Genomic DNA, 24,041 nt, shown 5'->3' on the forward strand with positions numbered 1-24,041 from the left:
AAACGTAAAATCGTCAACAGTTTAGACTGTGGAATCTCAATTTTCCTCAATATCTCGTGTTAGGCAATTAAAACATTTCGCTGGGTGAAATTTGAGAACAACAGGGGATTGGTATCTATGTTTCCAAGGGGGTTAAGACATGATAAACATACAAGCATAGAAAATGCTGTTAGAAAAATAAAACATATTATAATTGCCGTGCTTCTACACCTGTATTGCTTGCTGTTTGGGGTTTTAGGCTGGGTTTCTGTACAGCACTTTGAGATATCAGCTGATGTAAGAAGGGCTATATAAATACATTTGATTTGAATTGATTTCCAGCAATATATTGATTACATTTTGAACTCAAAAGACAGGCTACTGTCATTGTGGTTTGAAAATGTACAGGATTTGTCAATCAAAGATCTGTAGTCTAGCAAAAAGTCCCAATAAAAAAAAAGTCCCAATCATTGAAATATTTGTTTTTTGTATACATGTCAATTCAATTACACGCATATCCAACAAATCAGGAACCATTGAGTGATACAGACAATACCTAAAAGAACAACACTCATAGATGCCCCTTTCAATCCCCTTGCTATACAGCAGGCCTACAACATTATGCCATGGATGGAATGTGGTAAGTTGTAAAAGAAAGATGTACAGAGCAAACAAAAGGCTTTTATCCACACGGCCCCCGTTGACACTTGCCACGCCCCCTGTTCCTCCATTTTCTCATGGGGTCAAATTGTAGAGCTCTCCCTGCTATCTTCAACACTCTGTCACCCACCAGTTAACCTTGTACTTCCAACTCTGACTGTCAATATGACCCCCTATAATGTGGCCCCCACCTGTTCAAATTCCCTCCTGTGTCTCTTTGTGGCCACCTCATGTGAGGTCTACCAGTTCACCAGCTCAGGCACATTACCGTAGCATGTTAAGCTAACCAAAAACAGCTAAGCTAACTCTGAAAGTAATCAAACTTGTTCAATGGGGTCATGCGTAAACCACCACATTTAATGGCAAGGTGACTGGTAACATAGACGATATTCAATAGAGCTCACCATAGCCCAGTCTTTTGTCCCCACTTGCTTCAAGATGTCCACCATTGTTCCTGTACCCAAGAAAGGGAAGGTAACTAAACAAAATGACTATCGCGCCGTATAACTCACTTCTGTCATCATAAAGTGCTTTGAGAGGCTAGTTATGGACCATATCACCTCCATCCTACCCGACACCCTAGCCCCACTACAATTCGCATATCGCCCCAACAGATCCACGGAAGATGCAATCGCCATTATACAGCACACTGCTCTGAACCCCTCAATGTGCAACTGGGTCCTGGACTTCCTGAAGGCTGACCCCAAGTGGTGAAGGTAGGAAACATCACCTCCGCCACGCTGATACTCAACACGGGGACCCCATGGGGTGCGTACTCAGCCCCCTCCTGTACACCCTTTTCACCCATGACTGCATGACCACGCACGTCTCCATCTCAATTATCAGGTTTGCTGATGACACAACAGTGGTAGGCCTGATTACCAACAATCAGACAACCTACAGCAGTGACCATCAACTAGATTCAGCCGCTGAATTTACAAATGTACACATGTTGAATATGACTGGTGTTAGTAAACATCTGCAAAAAAACTTAATTCAATTGTTGCCAGCAGCACAGATACAGTCACAAACACTCTAGATAACATGAAAACAGCCTAACCTGCTCTGCTAGGACAGGTAAAATGGTCAGAGTGAGGTGTTATCTCATTTGTGTCTGGAAGTAGCTAGCAAGCTAGCCAACTTTACCCAGTTAGCTTGGGTGATTGACTACCATTGTGAGGCAGAACGCTTGGACCTACCCTACTCCCTGGCCGGAGCGCCCAGTGTGTGCTCTGAATGCTCTGAGAGTGAAACGCTGTGAATTTACAAAACGCCCAGAGCGCACTCTGTCACTCCAGAGTGAATTTACGAACACACTCATAATTACAAATCATTTGTAGACTGGAAATTGACCACAGATACATATTTCACTAAAACATAATAAAACATAAGCAAGGCTTGAAATCTGTTTCAAACCTTGCTTACATTTGCATACAATCACGTCTGTCTATTATGCGTGGGAACAGATTGATCAGATTTCCAAAACTAAAATCAATTGGAGCTAATTTCTTGGTGTTTTTAGTCTTATGTCCAACAATGAAAATTCTAAATTTGCTCAGAAAACTTGGGAGGACAGTTGGAGAACCCCGGCCTACAGGGAAGAGGTGAGAGCCCTGGCGTAGTGGTGCTAGGAAAATAACCTCTCCCTCAACGTCAACAAAATGAAGGAGCCGATTGTGAACTACAGGAGACAGCAGAGAGAGCGCACCCCCATCCACATCGACGGGGCCGCAATGGAGAGGTTCAAAAGCTACCTGAAATGGTCCATTCATACAGACAGCTTGGTGAAGAAGGCGCAACAGCGCCTCTTCAACCTCAGGAGGCTGAAGAAATTTGGCTTGGCCGATGCACCATTGAGAGCATCCTGTCGGGCTGTATCACCGCCTGGTACGGCAATTGCACCGTCCGCAACTGCAGGCCTCTCCAGGGTGTTGCGGTGACCGTATTACCGCCACACCGGCAGTCACCAGTCATGACTGCAGTAAAATTCCACGTGACCATCCCGGTAATCTCCTCTTATGCACTCTGGACATGCTTTAGTAGTACCAACTTGCTAACAGCCATCAGGTCCTAATGGCCTGGTACTCAGGACTCTATTGTCCACTCTGACATCAATGGAAATGCAATCGAAAATCACATCACACACATCATCAAAACAGTATCATGTTTTTAAAACTCACCTCACTGTAATGATCAAATTGAAGAAAGAAGTTCAACAGTAGGTTGAAGTGTAAAACATGGTTGTTCTGCATGTTGTTTCAAAGCCCGAAGAAAAGAAACGTAATTAGAATTATGATTGTGCCGTTATACAATACATAGCCTACCGCATATTACCCATGGCAGAAAAACATTTAAAAAAACAGATTTAAGATATCTTTGGTACATAATTGGTCTAGCATAAACAAATTTGAGTGATCGGCTTTGAGTATGGACTGTATTATGCATATTGGATGGACTAGTTACTGTATGCTACGCTCCAAAATGTCTATTCACGAGTCTGAGAGAGAACGTGTAGCTCTAGGCGATGCTGTTGCGGAGCGGCTTACAGTTAGCCTACAATTATAGTGAATTTGTATTTGATTTTGAAATTAACTGGGTGACACATTACCTCTAGCTATACAGAGTATCTCACCACCATGCATTTCCATCTCCTCCTCTCTCCTTTATTCCTGTCTCGAGCGTGCAGAGGGGCTGTCAACAGTTCAGTGAAATATGTTTCATTGCGGAAACATGTTACTATTGATGTTCTCAAACCGATTTCATTTGGTTTCCCTAATAAAGCACTGGGTAGCTGCAGGAACAGAGCTGGAGAGCCCATGGCATACAGAGTTTGAGCGGAATATCACCTGTCACGCAGTGAGAGCATGCTCCTCAAACAGTGGTTGATGCGTGAAATCAAATCAAATCAAATTTTATTTGTCACATACACATGGTTAGCAGATGTTAAAGCGAGTGTAGCGAAATGCTTGTGCTTCTAGTTCCAACCATGCAGTAATATCTAACAAGTAACCTAACAATTTCACGACAACTACCTTATACACACACAAGTGTAAAAGAATGAATATGAATATGTACATAAAGATATATGAATAAGCGATGGCCGAACGGCATAGGCAAGATGCAGTAGATGGTATAGAGTACAGTATATACATATGAGATGAGTAATGTAGGGTATGTAAACATTATAAAGTGGCATTGTTTAAAGTGGCTAGTGATACATTTATTACATCCATTTTTCATTATTAAAGTGAATAGAGATGAGTCAGTATGTTGGCAGCAGCCACTCAATGTTAGTGATGGCTGTTTAACAGTCTGATGGCCTTGAGATAGAAACTGTTTTTCAGTCTCTCGGTCCCCGCTTTGATGCACCTGTACTGACCTCGCCTTCTGGATGATAGCGGGGTGAACAGGCAGTGGCTCGGGTGGTTGTTGTCCTTGATGATCTTTTTGGCCTTCCTGTGACATCGGGTGTAGGTGTCCTGGAGGGCAGGTAGTTTGCCCCCGGTGATGCGTTGTGCAGACCTCACTACCCTCTGGAGAGCCTTACGGTTGTGGGCGGAGCAGTTGCTGTACCAGGCGGTGATACAGCCTGACAGGATGCTCTTGATTGTGCATCTGTAAAAGTTTGTGAGTGTTTTTGGTGACAAGCCAAATTTCTTCAGCTTCCTGAGGTTGAAGAGGCGCTGCTGCGCCTTCTTCACCACGCTGTCTGTGTGGGTGGACCATTTCAGTTTGTCCGTGATGTGTACGCCGAGGAACTTAAAACTTTCACCCTCTCCACTACTGTCCCGTCGATGTGGATGGGGGGTGCTCCCTCTGCTGTTTCCTGAAGTCCACGATCATCTCCTTTGTTTTGTTGACATTGAGTGTGAATTTATTCACCTGACACCACACTCCGAGGGCCCTCACCTCCTCCCTGTAGGCCGTCTCGTCGTTATTGGTAATCAAGCCTACCACTGTAGTGTCGTCTGCAAACTTGATGATTAAGTTAAAGGCGAGCATGGCCACGCAGTCATGGGTGAACAGGAAGTACAGGAGAGGGCTGAGAACGCACCCTTGTGGGGCCCCAGTGTTGAGGATCAGCGGGGTGGAGATGCTGTTTCCTACCCTCACCACCTTGGGGCGGCCTGTCAGGAAGTCCAGGACCCAGTTGCACAGGGCGGGGTCGAGATTCAGGGACTCGAGCTTAATGACGAGTTTGGAGGGTACTATGGCGTTAAATGCTGAGCTGTAGTCGATGAACAGCATTCTTACATAGGTATTCCTCTTGTCCAGATGGGTTAGGGCAGTGTGCAGTGTGATTGCATCGTCTGTGGACCTATTGGGGCGGTAAGCAAATTGGAGTGGGTCTAGGGTGTCAGGTAGGGTGGAGGTGATATGGTTCTTGACTAGTCTCTCAAAGCACTTCATGATGACGGAAGTGAGTGCTACGGGGCGATAGTCATTTAGCTCAGTTACCTTAACTTTCTTGGGAACAGGAACAATGGTGGTCCGCTTGAAGCATGTGGGAACAGCAGACTGGGATAGGGATTGATTGAATATGCCTGTAAACACACCAGCCAGCTGGTCTGCGCATGCTCTGAGGACGTGGCTGGGGATGCCGTCTGGGCCGGCAGCCTTACGAGGGTTAACACGTTTAAATGTTTTACTCACGTTAACTGCAGTGAAGGAGAGCCCACAGGTTTTGGTAGCGGGCTGTGTCAGTGGTACTGTATTGTCCTCAAAGCGAGCAAAGAAGTTGTTTAGTTTGTCTGGGAGCAAGACATCGTGGTCCGCGACGGGGCTGGTTTTCCGTTTGTAGTCCATGATTGACTGTAGACCCTGCCACATACCTCTCGTGTCTGAGCCGTTGAATTGCGACTCTACTTTGTCTCTATACTGACGGTTAGCTTGTTTGATTGCCTTGAGGAGGGAATAGCTACACTGCTTGTATTCGGTCATGTTTCAGGTCACCTTGCCCTGATTAAAAGTGGTTCTTTCAGTTTTGCGCGAATGCTGCTATCAATCCACGGTTTCTGGTTGGGGAAGGTTTTAATAGACGCTGTGGGTACAACATCACCGATTCACTTGCTAATAAACTCGCTCACCGAATCAGCGTATTCATCAATGTTATTGTCCGACATTATGCGGAACATATCCCAGTCCATGTGATCGAAGCAATCTTGAAGGGTGGAATCCGATTGGACAGACCTGAGCACGGGCAATTCCTGTTTTAGTTTCTGTCTATAGGCTGGGAGAAACAAAATGGAGTCGTGGTCAGATTTTCCTAAAGGAGGGCGGGGGAGGGCTTTGTATGCGTCGCAGAAGTTAGAATAACAATGATTCAGGGTTTTGCCAGCCCGGGTCGCGCATTCGATATGCTGCTAAAATTTAGGGAGCCTTGTTTTCAGATTAGCCTTGTTAAAAATCCCCAGCTACAATAAATGCAACCTCAGGATATGTGGTTTCCAGTTTACATAGAGTCAAATTAGGTTATTTCAGGGCTGTCGGTGTGTCTGCTTGATGGGGATATACACGACTGTGATTATGATCAAAGAGAATTCTCTTGGTAGATAATGCGGTCGGCATTTGATTGTAAGGAATTCTAGGTCAGGTGAACAAAAGGACTTGAGTTCCTGTATGTTGTTATGATCACACTACGTCTCGTTAATCATAAGGCATACACCCCGCCCTTCTTCTTACCAGAGAGATGTTTGCTTCTGTCGGCGCGATGCGTGAAGAAACCGGGTGGCTGTACCGACTCTGATGACGTATCCCGAGTGAGCCATGTTTCCGTGAAACAAAGAACGTTACAATCGCTGATGTCTCTCTGGAAGGCAACCCTTGCTCGGATTTCATCTACCTTGTTGTCAAGAGACTGGACATTGGCGAGTAGTATGCTCGGGAGCGGTGCGCGATGTGCCCGTCTACGGAGCCTGACCAGAAGACCGCTCCGTCTGCCCCTTCTGCGGCGCCGTTGTTTTGGGTCGCCGGCTGGGATCCGATCCATTGTCCTGGGTGGTGGACCAAACAGAGGATCCGCTTCCGGAAAGCCGTATTCCTGGTCGTAATGTTGGTGAGTTGACGTTGCTCTTATATCCAATAGTTCCTCCCGACTGTATGTAATAAAACTTAAGATTTCCTGGGGTAACAATGTAAGAAATAACACATAAAAAAAACACACAAAATACTGCATAGTTTCCTAGGAAAGCGAAGCTAGGCGGCCATCTCTGTCGGCGCCAGAATAAATATTAGTGTTAATAAATAAGTGTTCTAATATTTATTTCTCAGCTGCTCATATTAAGCACAGCTCCACTATAAAACCGAAGTAGCTTACCCCGTATCATTAAAAAACAGAATGCGTGTGATCACACATTCTCTTCTCCAGAGCGACTTACAGTAGTGAATGCATACATTTCATAATTTTTTTCCCCGTACTGGTCCCCCGTGGGAATCGAACCCACAACCCTGGCGTTGCAAACACCATGCGCTACCAACTGAGCCACACGGGACCATTTATTTATATAGCCCTTCTTACATCAGCTGATATCTCAAAGTGCTGTACAGAAACCCAGCCTAAAACCCCAAACAGCAAGCAATGCAGGTGTAGAAGCACGGTGGCTAGGAAAAACTCCCTAGAAAGGCCAAAATCTAGGAAGAAACCTAGAAAGGAACCAGGCTATGAGGGGTGGCCAGTCCTCTTCTGGCTGTGCCGGGTGGAGATTATAACAGAACATGGCCAAGATGTTCAAATGTTCATAAATGACCAGCATGGTCAAATAATAATAATCACAGTAGTTGTCGAGGGTGCAACAAGTCAGCACCTCAAGAGTAAATGTCAGTTGGCTTTTCATCGCCGATCATTGAGAGTATCTCTACTGCTCCTGCTGTCTCTAGAGAGTTGAAAACAGCAGGTCTGGGACAGGTAGCACGTCCAGTGAACAGGTCAGGGTTCTATAGCCGCAGGCAGAACAGTTGAAACTGGAGCAGCAACACGGCCAGGTGGACTGGGGACATGTATTTTTTCTGCTGACCATGTTCCTGCTCATGGGACATTCTAAATAATTTAACATATTAGTAAAGACAAGATTGATAGGAGAACAGCTGTGCAGCCTGAGGCAAGGAACAGAGCACAAGCTTTTATTGCGACTTTCTCAACATTCTAAGGTTTGTATCATTCACAACTAAAGTTGCCAAATAATTCAACATTTTACGTACAGGACATGTTTCAAATGATCACTTTTACACTCAACATAGCCACTTCATATGCGCACTCGCTCTGGAATGGGAAAAATGTCCTTTCTATTTCATTCAGCTAAGTTATATTATATTCTTCTTACTATAAAATCATATAATATAAAATAATTGCACAGGACTTATAATGGCACAGGACTTATAATGGCACAGGACTTATAATGGCACAGGACTTATAAAGGAACGGGACTTGGGGTGGCAGGTAGCCTCGTGGTTAGAGCGTTGGGCCAGCAACCAAAAGGTTGCTGGCTCGAATCCCTGAGCTGACAAGGTAAAACTCTGTCATTCTGCCCCTGAACAAGGCCGTTAACCCACTGTTCCCCTGTAGACTGTCATTGTAAAAATTATTTGTTCTTAACGGACTTGCTTAGTTAAATAAAGGTTAAATAAAAATTTAAAAAATGTATAAGCATATCTTGTCAGCTAAATGAAACAGAGCATAGCCAGATAAATGAAGCATAGAGAACAAGTCAGAAAACATACATACAATTCATTTTCTTTTTCTGAAATACATTTTCCTCATATCATTTAGACCTGACTAAAATAAATAATGGATTTATTTGATGGTGTATATTAAATTGATTTATTACACTTTTTTAAATGTAGATATTCAAAAGGCGTGCATCAGCGTGGAGGCTTGTATGCGTGGAGGCACTAAACGTGTTTATGTTAATTAACGGCCATTTACAGTGAGACCGGCAGCCTTTTGCGTGACAATAACCGTCTCACAAAATGTTATGACCGCCACAGCCCTAGTGGTGCGGTCAGCCCAACGTATCAATAGGGGCACACTGCCTGCCCTCCAGGACATCTACAGCACCCGGTGTCACAGGAAGGACAAGAAGATCATCAAGGACCTCAGCCACCCGAGCCACAGCCTGTTTACCCCGCTACCATCTAGAAAGTGGAGACAGTACAAGTGCATCAAAGCTGGGACCGAGAGACTGAGAAACAGCTTCTATCTACAGGCCATCAGACTGTTAAACATTCACTTCTAGCCGGCCTCCGCCCAGCACCCTGCCCTGAACCTTAGCCACTGTTCGAGCCGGCTACCACCCAGTATTCTACCTTGCACCTTAGAGACTGCTGCACTATGTACACAGTCACTGGTCACTTTAATAATGTTTACATACTGTTTTACCCAATTTATATGTATATACTGTATTCTAGTCATGGCTCAACTATATAACTACTGCTATACACAAACCTTTTCTTTTCATATACTGTCCATACCGTCTTTACATACCATTATATGTATATATATTTGTATGCATTATATGTATATATTTATATTCCGGTCTCTGATATTGCTCGTTCTGATATCTCTTAATTTCTTTGTTTTTTATTTTACTGGATTGTTTTTTGTGTTGTTTTGTGTTACTAGGTATTACTGCACTGTTGGAGCTGGAAACAAAAGCATTTCACGGGACCAGCGATAACATCCGTAAATCTGTGTACGCAACCAATAGACTGTGATTTGATTTGGTGGTTAGGGTCACATCTTGGGTGGCTTTTCTTGGTTTAACTGCTGTGATGATTGCAGTGGCGATTTTAGCATGTAAATCTTGGTGGGGCAAAAATAAAATAAGTGGGATGCATGCCAGCAAAGCCATTACACAACACAACAATAAACAATACATTAATTTCACTATAACGATGACAAACGGTGTCCACAAAATGTTAGGACCTTAATAAAGCTGTCCCAACAACAGAGTCCCAACAGCAGTCCCAACACCTTACCACTGCTACACCTGGCTATCAGCAGAGCCTTGTCTGGCAGCGAAACAGTTAATTCAGCCTCATTTACTGCCTTTTAAAACAACACAGATGATTTGGCTGACTTGCTTAAACAAATGTGGTTTCTACTGACAATTGAGATGTACAAACTATGGCATAAGGGGACGACAAACAGATAAGAGGCAATCCGTAATTTCGATTAAGACATTAATGAGCGAGCTAGGACCGACGTAGTCAATATAACTATTTGTTCAGCACGTTTGAAATGTACAGCGACAGAATTCAGTACATGGGTCGTTCTTACAGTGTTCCCCCTGTACACCAAGTCAGAACCATAGGATAAATAAAGGGGGCATATAAGCAGACAATGAAAGCTCTTACAATATTTGATGATTACATTTCTCTAAAACAGGTTATAGGCTACATGTGCACCACCAAGTCAGAACAGTAGGCGAAATTAAGAGGGGAAAATAGACCAAATTATTAGGTGAGACACATGGGCTACTAATAGCTTGCTACACAACATAAACTTAGTATTACTTTCTTAGCTACAGTATACATATCTCCTAGGCATATTACATCATATATGCAGCAGCATTCAAGACATTTTTGGACTCACCTTGTTGTGCTGTGCTCACTTGAACAGGAAGGTGGCGTGACGGTCCTTAGTTGGCAAATTTTGTCATCAAACTTTGTCATCAAATCTGTCATTTCCTGGATTTATAGTGCTTTCAAGACAACTGGGAACTCTGAAAAAAACAAGGTTGAATCATGATGACGTCAGTGATCTTCAGGTCATAGCTCTAGAAAGAGGCCAGAGTTCCTGATTTACAATTCCGAGTTGAGTGACTGTTCAAAAATGCATTTCCCCAGTAGGAGCTTGTTTTTTTCCCCTGAGTTCCCAGTTGTCTTGAACTCACTGAAGTCAGATTTCCCAGTTCCGAGTTAACAGTTGTTTTGAGCACTGCACAAATCATGCTTCATTGACAGCATGGCCAACGTTGAATGTTTATCATTTTAAGTTTGGAAAAGAGACCCTTAATCCCAGACTTGGGACCACACAGCCACTCCACTGAATAGCAGGCTAGGGATTGCTTGGCAGTGCTTGCAGTTAGCCTTGTTGAATTTGCGATTTCCAATTTGTTGTGTAATGTTTATGTCCAATAGCCCATGGGCACCGATACGTTTTATCTATAATTTCTCTTAATTATTTCTCTTCATATGACAAGGATTAAAAAGGATTTGCCAGTAGATTGTCGACTTTATTCATGATGACTGCTACAGTAGCTAGGATTTTGAAAGTATGATGTTGACATCAGTCAAATCAAAGCTACTGTAGGTATAACGTGATTTGACATCATTTTATCTGTGGCCAATGACCTTGAGCCTTCTTGGATGGGCAATTCTAATGTAACTCCATGGCAGCAGCCAAGGGGCTTGAATTTTTTAGCTCTACCCTTAGACTTGGCGGTGACGTAGTGTCCCCATGAGTGACAGAACACTGAGCCAATCACGGTGCAACTACAGGACATTACCAACCCCTAAGCTCCGTATTTTCAGCTGGCTGCCCCACCACCACAGAAAGCACTGCGCTTGGTTGAAACACCGACATTTTGGAGCTGCCTTACTCAAGAAAACAAAAAAGAGACCATGTTTATATGCGGCTTTATTAACTCAATGTTTTAAAAAAAATTATTTTTTTTACATTGTTTGCAAACTGATATGTGAAATGCAATAACATGCAATAACATTTTATAGTTTTAGCTAAAAATGTGGGGCTCAAAACAGAAATCGCCACTGGATGATTGCTAAAAGTAAGTGGAGCTAATGTATAGTAGGCTGTAATGATCTAGAAACAGCAAGCATGCATGGTGTGGAGATGGCGTTAGACGTGTGGTATGCTTCTGTCACTACATTCCTAGGAGCTGTGAAGGGCTGTAATAAGCTAGGTGTTGTCTATAAAACAATTCAAGCAACCGTGATGGCCATGAGGGAATTTGTGCTGTCATACACAAACTTGCTGGTTAAAATCCTACTCCAACCCATGACACTTATCTTATCATTTCTTTCCTAAACCTAACCCAACCAGTAACTAACCCTAACCAATTGGGATAACTTGTCTAAAGTGAATTACATTTCTTACAAACAATGGTGAACAACCTTAGTTTAAGTGTCTTAAATACAGGTAAGGGTACAAGATTACAATTACTTTACAATCATAGTAGTAGTTTTGTACATAACAAAGCAACAACAGAAAGAATACTAAAAACAATGCCAAGTCCTTCCTCAAATGTATTTTTTGACAAAATGGAACTGGACATGATCCTTACCAATTAGAATTGACTAACCTACTACTTCACCCCGTTGGTTACCCCCTTGGTTTGTCTTTAAAACATTTACTGAGAATAGAATAGTCCCACATCTAACAGTAAAACTCTGAGCAACTGTAAAGAGGCCGATAAAAAAATCTTCAATTAACCTAAATAGAGAAACTGATAGCCAGTTATGATAGCTCTACACACAAATGTTGAAATGAGACTAAGTTGTCGGAGACAGTTTCACATTACACTACAACATGAAGATATGACTCATGTAAGATACGATCTACTCATTGGGTCAAACAACATCATGGCTGGAAAGGAGGAGGGGGGGGGCTGAGTGATGATTCGGGAAAACTTATGGAAGGAGAAGATGACCAATGACAAAGTTGGTTTGGAAAACACAACATTTAGATTTTTTCTTTCACTTTGACCTCATTTCAACCTTTGCCTACTACGGAAAAATAGGGGAGGTCTTTCCAAGCAATCACATGCCCTCCCTTGGTGAAAGAAACCCAAAACCAACACCTTCTGCGTCCAAGAGCATGTGATACTCGGTGCTGCGACACACACACACACACACACACACACACACACACACACACACACACACACAGGCAGAGCAGAGCAGATCGGTATACAAACGGCTGAGAACACCATTACACACACACACCCACCCACTGCAAAACAGCAATACCTTTTATCCAAACAGCTACACCTTTGATTCTGTCCCAATAGACCCCTTCAGAACGATGCTGAAGAAATTCTTCGACAATCACGTGACAGTAAAGTAGCTGGACGCCTGACTGATGGCCTACTTTCCAAGAAAATCTCTAATTGACATCAACGGATGATTTATGCAAAGTGTCTCATTACGAGGCACAAATCCACATTGAATATTGGCCTACATATCCATGTGTCTGGTTTAGAGACAGCCTTTATGATTGGACAAACGTTATAACAAATGTAATAACCGCTTCAATAACCACAAAACTCTGCACCTATAACCCTCCAAGCTGCACTTGTAGCCTTGTCCCCGTCCGTAAAGGGCTCCATTGTGGCTGGGGAGCAAGCCAGGTTGCGTAATAGGTGCCGTATTGCTGACAGGTAATAATATGAACGGGCCGCTACCACCTGATCTCCAAGTCTGCCCGACTGTCCAGGGAACAGTCGGGCATGGAGGGGCTGGGGGCCGTCTCCATCTCCCCACACCTCTGATTTGGGCAACATGGATTAGCGGCAGAGGAATGGTGGGGTACAACTGAGCATCCACAGCATCACAGTACCCTGCCTGCCTTCCATTAAGACACAGGCTAAATATAATCTGTCCCCTGGGAAGGAGGGAGGAAGGGAAATTGTCCAAACTGGACTAAAGGACCAGGTGCCTGGCCTGAAGTGTGCTTGTGACGAGTCAGGCTGCCCTCACCTGCCAGGTTACAAAACAAGGGGATATAGTAACTACACTACAAACAATCGGCAGAAATGTGCTACTATATTTCAACAGTGTAGTAGCGCGTTAAACATATGTAATCACACACACACACACCCGTACACATAGACAAGACAGACAAATGGAGACACTGTAAAGCTGGTTTAGTGAAATAAAACTGCATTTGTCAGGTGTCCACCTGTAATCATCTGACATAGAATGTCTCCAATGCATCGAGAGCAGCTTTACAGTATGAGCAAAAAACTTTGCAGGAGTTTTAGATTGTCCATTCAATGAAAATGTGTATCTTCATGCAGAACATAATTTAGGGCTAGCCTATCCTACAACTTTATTAACAATTTAACCATGGCCTATTACAGTAACTACATTGAAAAGGTTAGGTTACAATAAGGAGCAGTGCTGTTCTTTTGGTTTGTGTAAAACACTTTGCAATACATTTGATTTGATAAGTAGCATATATAATAATATCATTTTTCAGATCTAATTTAAACCAAATGAATTAATATATGCAAATATCAACTGGTGGAACAGGTGAAAGAGAAAAGCTGCTGAACATCTAACAGGTAAGACATGTAAAAATAGCACCAATGGTAAACAATGAGGCAAAACTACATGATCTTCTAGAACAGTGCGACCTGAGTCTTTACATAGTTCTGAATTGTCAGTGCTATCCGGTAACCTTGGGACGTTCCTATTCTAAACCCGAACCTTAACCCCTACCCTAACCTTAACCATAACCCTTACCTATCCCTAACCCTTACCTTAACCATTTTACATGTCAACTTCAATGGGTAGGGACGTCCCAAGGATCCCGGATTGCATAGACCAGCACGCCACAAAACAGAGCAGAGAGCGGTGGAGCTTCTTTTTTTTTTTACCTTGCCCAGGAAAATAAATAGATTTCCACAGAACTCAAACTCCACAGAAATTCGCCTTCCTTCAAGCCTTTTACTGAAGACTTAATTCTCTCCTTTTGGAGGCTAGTGCAGGCTCCAAGACAGCTGTTGCTGACGCGGTAGTGTCTTGAATGAAACCGGAGAGTTGCTTCAGGTAGGATCATCACGTCAAAACTTTTTGACACTTCGAAGTTCCCACACTCGGTCCAGTCGGTCCTCGGTGCAACTCAGTTGGCTTAAACAGTCAGCATTTATGGAAGACATGGGTTTATTTAGCAATGACATGCAGTTTTCTGTGTGACAGGTACTCCTTGAAATATGTCGACCTACTTAGAATGTGGAGAGTCGTGCAATGTTTCCTAGACCTAGCTGGTTCGTTCTGGTTCTGAACGTAGACTACAGGCTACAGTTTGTGTGCTATGTTTGAATTTCAATGTGTAGGCTAGGCTACATCCATATGTTTTACCTTACATTTTTCGGATTTGTTATTCCTTTCATTGCCTTCTTCTCATGAATGACTAGTGTATATATTTTTTTATAAGGTAGGCTATATTTTCCTCGTCGAATAAACGACCCGGGAAGAAACAAATTGTATGTAAATGCACAAAACCAGAGTAGACGAAAGATTCGTTAGTTACGCGCATGTGCCGACAGGTGGAAATGCAGTGAATTAGTCTTGTGCCTTCCGATATGCCATCCGTGAGCCCACAATTCGATTGAGTGAGAGGAATCCTATCCTTGTAAAAGCTAAATTTGGCTCTAAGGTGCGTAATATGGTTATACATGGAAAATGATATGTGATTACAAACGTTTAACTTAGTGTCGTCGTCTGCTTCTTGGAACTTGTAGTGCCTCCAACGTGATTTTTCCCACGTCCCTGGCCATGGAGGCTATCTTCAGGACATGTTCGCTGTAAAACTCAAGCCTAAAGCACACTCTTTATAGGCTAACAATCCGTAAACAATATATTGGATTATTAGAAATTTTTCTTATTTTCTGCCATTCAACTTAACGATAGGACGTCAGAGGTAAAACCGTTTTAAGCCTGCCAACTGTTTTCAACACACGATTATAGCAGGCTATATAGCCTACTCTTAAAAAAAATACAGTTTAATTTCCAAATGAATATAAAAAGAAGCAAATCGGGTCTCATATGTCATCAATGATATGGTTCTTCTTATTTCACCTTGCAGACCCAGAAGTTCTGAAGAAAAAGTTTTTTTGCACCCTTTCCACCCGCCACTTTCCTCTCTTCTCTTCGCACTTGCTCATTCCAACCTATGTTGATCTAGATAAAACAGCTGAACAGAAACCTAATCTTGAGCTTGTTCGTTCACTCTGATGATGTTGCCATACTGCCACAGAATGACCAGGCGCTTCTTGGAAGGATGAACTTCCCAGCGGGTTAGGATGGGTGACTTGGCTACTGATTTTAATACTTTTCACAGTAATACAAAATTCAAAAGGCACTCGCACATCTGAGCAATCTTTTTTTGCAGGTGCATGGCAACAGTTGAACAAGATGAAGGAGAAAGGAAACCGCACACTGCTCTTGATAGTATCACTGATCTTTAATAAGCTTACGTATCGGCCTCCTTCGTCAGAGCTCTGCTTATTAAATATCAGTGATGCTATCAAGAGCAGTGTGTGGTTTCCATTTTCCTTAATACTTTTCACAGTGAAGGCTGCTACTCTGCCAAAACAAACGTGTTGCCTAAAGAAAAAACTATTAAGACATAAGACACAAATTACTGTTAATGCAGAAATAATTTAATTATCAGAGAATAAGTAAACTAGCATACACATGCAAATGTGCCTACCCCTGAATTCAGATACATACTGTAAGCACTGGCACAACACACAACCCCGCAGCCCCCACAAGGGGGGATTGGGGTCCCCCAGGAGGTCGGCCCCTAGGATAGCATATGAACATGTCATGAGCCATGCATTTTTTTCCTTCGAATTATATGAAATTAGCTTTAAAATGTCAATCTTCTCAGCCTCGTGGCAAAATGCAGGGGCGCAACTTTGGGTTTAGAAGTGGCGGGGACATGCACTCCAAAACACCTACCCGACCGCTCGGAGGTGTCCGCATGGTCCTAAAGCACACCGTTGCCTCTTTTTGCATCAGATTCCAATGATAAAACTGGGGGGACATATCCCCCCCGTCCCCAGTGAAAGTTGCGCCCCTGGCAAAATATGTAGAGTAGCAGGAAATTAGCTTAGGGATTCTTTAAAGTCAGGACAATCCTTGTCCGGCAGGGACACGTTATTTTTATAGTTACACTTTTTTTAATTTTGTTGCATTATTTGAGCTTAAAATTGGCATTTAGTGCAATTTTATAAGGAAAATATTTGTTTTGGGAATTTTCGAAATAATACTTTCAGTATTATTCATTATGTCATCTCTGCCTGGAAATGCCCTTGTCTGGAGCAAAGGATCCCAATTTCAAACTCTCCAAAAAAGAGTTTGTAAAAGTACGGGCACTAAAAATTGGCACTAATGGAGATTAACTGAAAAAGGATCTTATGTTGTTTCTTGCAATAGCCCTCTGTGACTTGAAATAATACTTCTCTCAAAACTGATTCCTAAAAGATGTGTCCAGAGATTTGGTCAGCTCCGTCAGATTTGTCTAAAATCCTAAATTAATCAGTAATGAGCAAGGTCATCTACACTATAAGGACCCCTTATTCATGTCCTCACTACATGTAGTGCAACAAGACCACTCATGGTCTGTAAAGTTCTCTACTTTCGATAGATTTAAACAAACAATATTGGAATCACCATGGTCACAACCATAAACTGTCAACTCCATCTGCCAGAAAATATGTTACATTTAATTATGTTCTAGAGTCATAAAGCAACTGAGGGAAAAAAGTGCTACTATTGTATGTATACCACTTGAATGATGAAGAAAAATGTAATGTTTGTCAACTCTGTAAAACATCAACTCTATCAGATTTGTCAGGAGTTATCTAGTATGTTGTCTTCTATTAAATCAGAAGTTATTATCCTGGGTGACCTAAATTATGAATGAGAAATGCAATCTTCAGACAATCTAAAAGACATGTAATGATATCTAAACCTAACCAGATGGTGATTAAGCCTACACTGCCCAACCCTAAAGATCCTTCAAAGTAAACTCTGATTGATCTTATTTTAATGAATTCACTAGAGAAATATGTTTATTTTATTTAACCTTTATTTAACTAGGTAAGTCAGTTAAGAACAAATTCTTATTTACAATGACGGCCTACACCGGCCAAACCCTAACCAGGACGACGCTGAGCCAATTGTGCACCGCCCTATGGGACTCCCGATCACGGCCAGTGGTGTTACAGCCCAGGATCGAAGCAAGGTCTGTAGTGAGGCCTCTAGACCGCTGCGCCACTCGGGAGCGCCTTTATTGAACTTGATTGTATTTCAGCTATCCCTGAACATGATTTAGCTTTGAGCCTTTTTGCACATGTCTTTAATACTATAGTGAATAATCATGCTCCCTTCAAAAAAATTCTGGATTAAAGGTAGATCGAATGCCTGGTACAATCTGGAATTAACAGAAGTCATTCATGAAACTGATTATGCTTTGCTAGCAATAGACAACAAGAAATCTACTGGGGCCGACCAATTCGATTCCGGTCTGCTTAAGTGTGCAGTGCCCATCATTGTTGGCTCAATAACCCACATTTTTTATTCAACATTTATCAGGAAATATTCCAAAAGTATGGAAATCAGCTCTTGTGCTGCCACTTCATAAGGGCGGGGATAGTAGTGATCTTAATAATTATCCCCCATTTCAAGGTTTTTTTGTCTAGCGAAGAATCTTGAATCCTTGGTAAATGTACAACCTTGAGCTTTTTTTATCTGAGAAATGTATTTTGCATGTAAACCAATCAGGGTTTCAGGCATGGTCATAGCACTATTACAGCAACCACTTTAGTTGTTAATGATCTTGTCAATGCTTTAGACACTACAATGAAATGTGCTGCTTCGTTTGTGGAAAAGCTCTGCTTTTGATACTGTTGATCATGCTATTTTATTGAACAAGTTGTCCTCGATAGGCCTGGTGAACTTGATTTTTCTTTCATATCTTTCATGATTATCTTAGTGACAGAATTCAGGCCATCGTGATTGATGGGGTTAAGTCGGAATTTCTGGAAGTACATAAAGGTGTACCACGGGTCAATTTTGGGACCTGTTCTCTTCACTATTTATATTAACACCATTGGTCAATCTGTTAAAAATGTTCAACTTCATTTATATGCCGATGATACTATTATGTATGCTTTTGGCCTGATTGTTGATCAAGCTGTGTTAAAACTAGAGTCAGATTTTATACGTATGCAGGAATCTCTTGCTAATTTAACTTGTGCTTAATATGGGCAAAATGAAATAAATGTTGTTTTCAAGCTCTTTTAAGAATGTTTCAGATGAACTACATGTTCACTCATTTGATGATTCTGCAATCAAACATGTTCCCGCATATAAATACTTAGGCATTTGGATTGATATGAATTGATATGGTTAAGGAGCTAGGATTTAAAGTTAGCTTTTTCTACAGAAACAGATCGCACCTTTCTCTAAGCAGTAGGAAGCAGATTATTCAGTCAACCTTTTTATCTGTTCTTGATAATTGTTCTTGATACTATTTATCGAAGTGCAGCTACTACTACTCTTAAACCTTTGGATGCCATCTACCATAGTGCCCTTCGCTTTGTTACAGGTGACCGTTTTTATAATCACTGCATCCTGTGTCAAAAGTTTGGCTGGATTTCGCAAAAGATTTATAGATTACTCCCTCATAGATTAGGCCCTATTTCATAAACTTCCGTTTTACCTAACTTTGCTGTTGAAGTATAGACACCTGAATTGCCTAAACCGTTCACAGGTTGGATTAACTCTTGACGTTCCTAAGGTCTCCACTATGGCTGTGGTGGTCACGAAATTTCATCAGCCGGTGATTATCAAGCAAATAACTGTCGGTCTTAGGGTAATTGACCGTTAATTAACATAAACACATTTAGCATCTCCTGGCTTCCACACAGCCTACAAGCCATTTTAAAAATCCATTTTTTATTTTAGACAGGTCTAAAGAATCATGATATGAAAAAAATGGAGTCTATTTCAGAAGAAAATAATAGCATACTCTTGAGTTATCCTTATGTTAGGTCCTGATGTGGCTACCGTATGCCAAATGGCTGTAGGCTACACTAGTTCATTTAGCAGACAAGATTTGTTTATAATTCCGTGACATTATTTTATAGTATGAAGAATACAATTGAACAAAACTGTGTAAAATATAAATATTTTCTCCAAACGATTTGAGGGAGTGCGTACATGCTGTTATTCTGTGTTGAGCGATTAACAAAGAAATAGGTACTCCTATATGCTTCATTTAGAGTTATTTATGTTACTTTAGTTGTTCTACAAATGTTGGGTTATATGTTTTGATTTTTAATACATTGTAAGGCTGCATGACTGAGGATTTGAAAAAAGTCGCATGAAAGGCATGAGTTCTGCTTTAATTTTTGCGCTGGCTGTACACACTCCAATAGTCTCTCATTCACAATTTGACAAGCACTTGATAATGCTTAGAATTTCACAGCAGCATCCCCTTTGTGGCCTTTATGCACCCTAAAAAAAAATCCATGCCTTTTGCGGCCCGGAGTCCTGTGTTGTGCCCTTCACCATGAGTGTGCTGCGCATTCCGAAGCGTCTCTCACTTACACTGCTCTCCATTACCTGATCGGTCTTTCTCACCGGCTACAAGTTAGCATGCTGACCAGACCGGACACTTCACATACGCAAGCATTGCGGACCTTGTGAAGATGCTGGAGGAAACAGGTACAAAAGTATCTATATCCACAGAAAAAAGAGTCCTATATCGACATAACCTGAAAAGCCGCTCAGCAAGGAAGAAGCCACTGCTCCAAAACCGCCATAAAAAAACTACTATGGTTTGCAACTGCACATGGGGACAAATCTTATTAAAACATATAGGCCTATGGGCTAGGCTACATGAGGTGTGTGACTATTATTCGAACAAGTCTCAATAGTGTGCAAAGCTGTCATCAGGACAAATCTTAAGTCTTATTACATACAGCCGGTAAGAACTATTGGATATAAGAGCCACACAAGAGCAACGTCAACTCACCATCATTACGACCAGGAATACGACTTTCCCGAAGCGGATCCTCTGTTTGGACCACCACCCAGGACAATGGATCTGATCCCAGTTGGCGACCCAAAACAACGTCGCCGCAGACGGAGCGGTCTTCTGGTCAGGCTCCGTAGACGGACACATCGCGCACCGCTCCCGAGCATACTACTCGCCAATGTCCAGTCTCTTGACAACAAGGTAGACGAAATTCGAGCAAGGGTTGCCTTCCAGAGAGACATCAGAGATTGTAAGATTCTCTGTTTCATGGAAACATGGCTCACTCAGGATACCTTATCAGAGTCGGTACAGCCACCCGGTTTCTTCACGCATTGCGCCGACAGAATCAAACATCTCTCTGGTAAGAAGAAGGGCGGGGTGTATGCCTTATGATTAACGAGTCGTGGTGTGATCATGACAACATACCGGAACTGAAGTCCTTTTGTTCACCTGACCTAGAATTCCTTACAATCAATTGCCGACCGTATATCCCCCCCCCCAAGCAGACGCCTTGACGGCTCTGAAAGAACTTCATTGGACTCTATGTAAACTGGAAACCACATATCCTGAGGCTGCATTTATTGTAGCTGGGGATTTTAACAAGGCTAATCTGAAAACAAGGCTCCCTAAATTTTATCAGCATATCGAATGCACGACCCGGGCTGGCAAAATTCTGAAACATTGCTACTCTAACTTCCGTGACGCATTCAAAGCCCTCCTTTCGGCAAATCTGACCACGACTCCATTTTGTTTCTCCCAGCCTATAGACAGAAACTAAAACAGGGTACGCCCGTGCTCAGGTCTGTTCAATGCTGGTCCGACCAATCTGATTCCACACTTCAAGATTGCTTCGATCACGTGGACTGGGATATGTTCCGGATAGCCTCAGACAACAACATTTATGTATGCACTGATTCTGTGAGCGAGTTTATTAGCAAGTGCATCGGTGATGTTGTACCCACGGTGACTATTAAAACTGTCCCAAACCAGAAACCGTGGATTGACGGCAGCATTCGTGCAAAACTGAAAGCGCAAACCACTGCTTTTAGTCATGGCAAGACGACCGGAAACATGACCGAATACAAACAGTGTAGCTATTCCCTCCGGAAGGCAATCAAACAAGCTAAGCGTCAGTATAGAGACAAAGTAGAGTCGCAATTCAACGGCTCAGACACGAGACGTATGTGGCAGGGTCTACAGTCAATCACGGATTACAAAAAGAAAACCAGCCCCGTCGCGGACACTGACGTCTTGCTCTGACAAACTAAACAACTTCTTTACTCGTTTTGAGGATAATACAGTGCCACTGACACGGCCCGCTACCAAAACCTGCGGCGGCCAATGTGAGTAAAACATTTAAACGTGTTAACCCTCACAAGGCTGCCAGCCAGGATGGCATCCCTAGCCGTGTCCTCAGAGCATGTGCAGACCAGCTGGCTGGTGTGTTTACAGACATATTCAATCAATCCCTATCCCAGTCTGCTGTTCCCACATGGTTCAAGTGGGCCACCATTGTTCCTGTTCCCAAGAAAGCTAAGGTAACTGAGCTAAACGACTATTGCCCCGTAGCCCTCACTTCCGTCATCATGAAGTGCTTTGAGAGACTAGTCAAGGATCATATCACCTCCACCGTACCTGACACCCTAGACCCACTCCAATTTGCTTAACACCCCAATAGGTCCACAGACGACGCAATCACAATCACACTGCCCTAACCCATCTGGACAAGAGTAATACCTATGTAAGAATGCTGTTCATCAATTACAGCTCAACATTTAACACCATAGTACCCTCCAAACTCGTCATTAAGCTTGAGACCCTGGGTCTCGACCCCGCCCTGTGCAACTGGGTCTTGGACTTTCTGACGGGCCGCCCCCAGGTGGTGAGGGTAGGAAGCAACATCACCACCCCGCTGATCCTCAACACTGGGGCCACACAAGGGTACGTTCTCAGCCCTCTCCTGTACTCCCTGTTCACCCATGACTGCGTGGCCATGCACGCCTCCAACTCAATCATCAAGTTTGCAGACGACACTACAGTGGTAGGCTTGATTACCAACAACGACGAGACGGCATACAGGGAGGAGGTGAGGGCCCTCGGAGTGTGGTGCCAGGTGAATAACCTCACACTCAACGTCAACAAAACAAAGGTGATGATCGTGGACTTCAGGAAACAGCAGAGGGAGCACCCCCCTATCCACATCGACGGTACAGTAGTGGAGAAGGTGAAAAGTTTTAAGTTCCTCGGCGTATAAATCACGGACAAACTGAAATGGTCCACCCACACAGACAGCGTGGTGAAGAAGGCGCAACAGCTCCTCTTCAACCTCAGGAGGCTGAAGGAATTTGGCTTGTCACCAAAAACACTCACAAACCTTTACAGATGCACATTCGAGAGCATCCTGTCAGGCTGTATCACTGCCTGGTACGGCAACTGCTCCGCCCACAACCGTAAGGCTCTCCAGAGGGTAGTGAGGTCTGCACAACGCATCACCGGGGGCAAACTACCTGCCCTCCAGGACACCTACCCCCGATGTCACAGGAAGGCCAAAAAGATCATCAAGGACAACAACCACCTGAGCCACTGCCTGTTCACCCCGATATCATCCAGAAGGCGAGATCAGTACAGGTGCATCAAAGCGGGGACCGAGAGACTGAAAAACAGCTTCTATCTCAAGGCCATCAGACTGTTAAACAGCCATCACTAACATTGAGTGGCTGCTGCCAACATACTGACTCATCTCTAGCCACTTTAATAATGAAAAATGGATGTAATAAATGTATCACTAGCCACTTTAAACAATGCCACTTTATATCATGTTAACATACCCTACATTACTCATCTCATATGTATATACTGTACTCTATACCATCTACTGCATCTTGCCTATGTCGTTCGGCCATCGCTCATTCATATATTTATATCTACTTATTCTTGTTCATTCCTTTACACTTTTGTGTGTATAAGGTAGTTGTCGTGAAATTGTTAGATTACTTGTTAGATATTACTGCATGGTCGGAACTAGAAGCACAAGCATTTCACTACACTCTCATTAACATCTGCTAACTATGTGTATGTGACCAATAAAATTTGATTTGATTTGACATGATTCCACATGTGTTATTTCATATTTTTGATGTCTTCACTATTATTCTACAATATAGAAAATAGTAAAATAAAGAAAAACCCTTTAATGAGTTGGTGTGTCCAACATTTTGACTTTTACTCCATATATATTAGTTTCGGTGTAATGTGTATATTTATGGTGTATATACTGGGCACATTTGTAAAAGAGACTAGGTCTCAATATGTCTTCCCTGTTAAAATAAAGGTTAAATAAAAAGAAACTGTCAGAGTGCTGAAAGATCAGATAGAATGGTTGTTTTTATTGGGGATTTTCAAATGAATAATTTTCATATTTTACAAATGTTTGTACTGAACTTATTTTTAGAGGCAACAATATGTCTGTTTTAAGTATCTGTTGTCAACTGATGGCTAACCCCCTTATGATGGATTTGGGGGGGTCAATATTCTGAAAAATATATTTTAAACACTGTTCTGCAATATATGCTTAAACAATTGAAGTATTTGCTGTGCTAGACCTAAGGGA

The 24,041-nt window shown here is 42.6% G+C and overlaps 1 pseudogene; it reads right to left on the minus strand.

The window, feature by feature from the left end:
• The window catches only part of LOC115161459 (sodium channel protein type 4 subunit alpha A pseudogene), a 36,757-nt pseudogene extending 21,698 nt beyond the window's left edge, over positions 1-15,059 (minus strand).
• Between the last annotated feature and the right edge of the window lie 8,982 nt (positions 15,060-24,041).

This window comes from Salmo trutta, chromosome 2 (genome assembly GCF_901001165.1).
Source record: "Salmo trutta chromosome 2, fSalTru1.1, whole genome shotgun sequence".
NCBI classification, from domain to species: Eukaryota; Metazoa; Chordata; class Actinopteri; order Salmoniformes; family Salmonidae; genus Salmo; species Salmo trutta.